General features: G+C 40.1%; 1 long non-coding RNA gene across 1 annotated transcript in view; it reads left to right on the forward strand.

Annotated features, from left to right (window-relative positions):
* The first annotated feature begins 805 nt into the window (after nucleotides 1-805).
* Nucleotides 806-1,940, forward strand: part of LOC137631951 (uncharacterized) — a 43,971-nt gene continuing 42,836 nt past the window's right edge. Inside the window, exon 1 of the long non-coding RNA XR_011041957.1 lies at nucleotides 806-895. This is a non-coding gene — a long non-coding RNA (uncharacterized lncRNA). The remainder of the gene's footprint in view (nucleotides 896-1,940) is intronic.

Below are 1,940 nucleotides of genomic sequence, written 5' to 3' on the forward strand. Positions count from 1 at the left end.
GTTATAGGGAATTTGTCCCTAAATAGGGAGATTTTAGCTGTTAGTCACAAAATTGGGATGCATGTTTAATTTCCATCTATCTGCGATCTCTTGAGGATATTTAATTTCACCATCTAAGAATCACCAATATTCCTCAAATTTCGACAATAATTATCGACATAGGTTAGTATTTAACGAGAGAAATTTAGCTTCATTATGCAGTTTAAGATTTGCAATATAACAATTTAGTCCTCAAAAAATAATTAATCATAAATAATGGCTTCAGTGTTGTTAAGCTTTGCTTTTACATAACACTCAATATGATAATAATTGCGTGAATATATTTCAGAACACATTGAAATAAATACTAAGTTAGGCTCGTAATTTTTGTTTCAAAATCTAAATCCTATTGCTTTTGCTTTCATAAATTCAGTTTTTTAAAAGTATATATATTCTATTATAATTATAGACGATGCAATAGTATATAGGCCTACCAAAGACAACCTGTACATCGTGTTGAAAAATACTTGGTGAAAATATCTCTGACTTAGGGATAATCTACTGCTTCTCTAGGGATATTTTTGACAGATGGAAGAAGAAGGTTCAGTGACTTATGACTCAGTCTGAAATATTCAAGTGTTTAAAAGTAAATTTACACTTTATTATAGTTATAGACGATACAATAGTATATACCAACGACGGTAAACATGTACTGTCTTTGGCATATACATCGTGTTGAAAGTTGGTGAAAATACCTCTGACTTAGGGATATTCTACTGCTTGTCTAGGGATATTTTTGACAGATAGAAGAAGAAGGTTCATCTGTCCAAATTCCAGAATACACAACAGTGGCAGCCATTGATAAAGGATAAAAAGTTTTTCTTTTAACTAGTGCTGTGAGAAATTGAGTAACTAGGTAAGAATTCGGGTTTATTTTCCTTATATTCTTGCTGTTGCTTAATTATTTAAACGCTGGAGATTCGAATAATAGATATTTGTGCTTACAAAGGCCTTAATTGTTCAAGAAAGGTTATTTTGACATTTACTAAACTGGTTTTCAACGCGTGGGTTAAGCTCCGTATCTGTTAAAAGTACTTTATTCGAGATAATGTAAGATTATCTAACAGTGTCTTTATCATTGTGGGGTAAATGTGTAGGAGAGCTCCGCGCTCGATTTAAAAGTTTCTAAAAGTAGAAAACGAAAGAAAACAGTAAATTAGAGCTACAGTTAGCTTGAAACTGTGAGATAATCCTCCTACAACCACCTAACTCTTACACAGAAAATGTAAGCATAAACCTACTACTACAATTATGGGGGACACCAGTGGGAAGCGGGGTTTTTGGGTGGGGGGAGGAGGAGAAAAGTGATTTTTCGGGGCACTACCGAACCTAATACAACTACCTACCATACCCTGGGGGCCATGTACCCCTACCTAGGCCTACCGGGGGGGGGGCTCCGCCCCCCTTAAGGCCACAGTAATTTTTAGGGCACCACCGAACCTAAGACACCCACCTAACCTAGCCTATGGGGCCCTGTACCCCTACCTAGGCCTACCGGGGGGGGGGGGGCTCCGCCCCCCTTAAGGCCACAGTAATTTTCAGGGCACCACCGAACCTAAGACACCCACCTAACCTAGCCTATGGGGCCCTGTACCCCTACCTAGGCCTACGGGGGGGGCTCCGCCCCCCCTGCGACCCCCCCTTAAGGCCACAGTAATTTTCAGGGCACCACCGAACCTAAGACACCCACCTAACCTAGCCTATGGGGCCCTGTACCCCTACCTAGGCCTACCGGGGGGGCTCCAACCCCCCTGCGACCCCCCCATAAGGCCACATTGAGTTTCAGTTCAAACGAAACAAATTCGAATGAAAACGCCTTTTGCAAAAAAAGGAACACAAACTTCAAATTAGTCTCAATATCTAACTTACCTTTGAAACAAGACACGAAAAAATTGCACCTC

Source organism: Palaemon carinicauda, chromosome 40 (genome assembly GCF_036898095.1).
Source record: "Palaemon carinicauda isolate YSFRI2023 chromosome 40, ASM3689809v2, whole genome shotgun sequence".
Classification (NCBI taxonomy): Eukaryota; Metazoa; Arthropoda; class Malacostraca; order Decapoda; family Palaemonidae; genus Palaemon; species Palaemon carinicauda.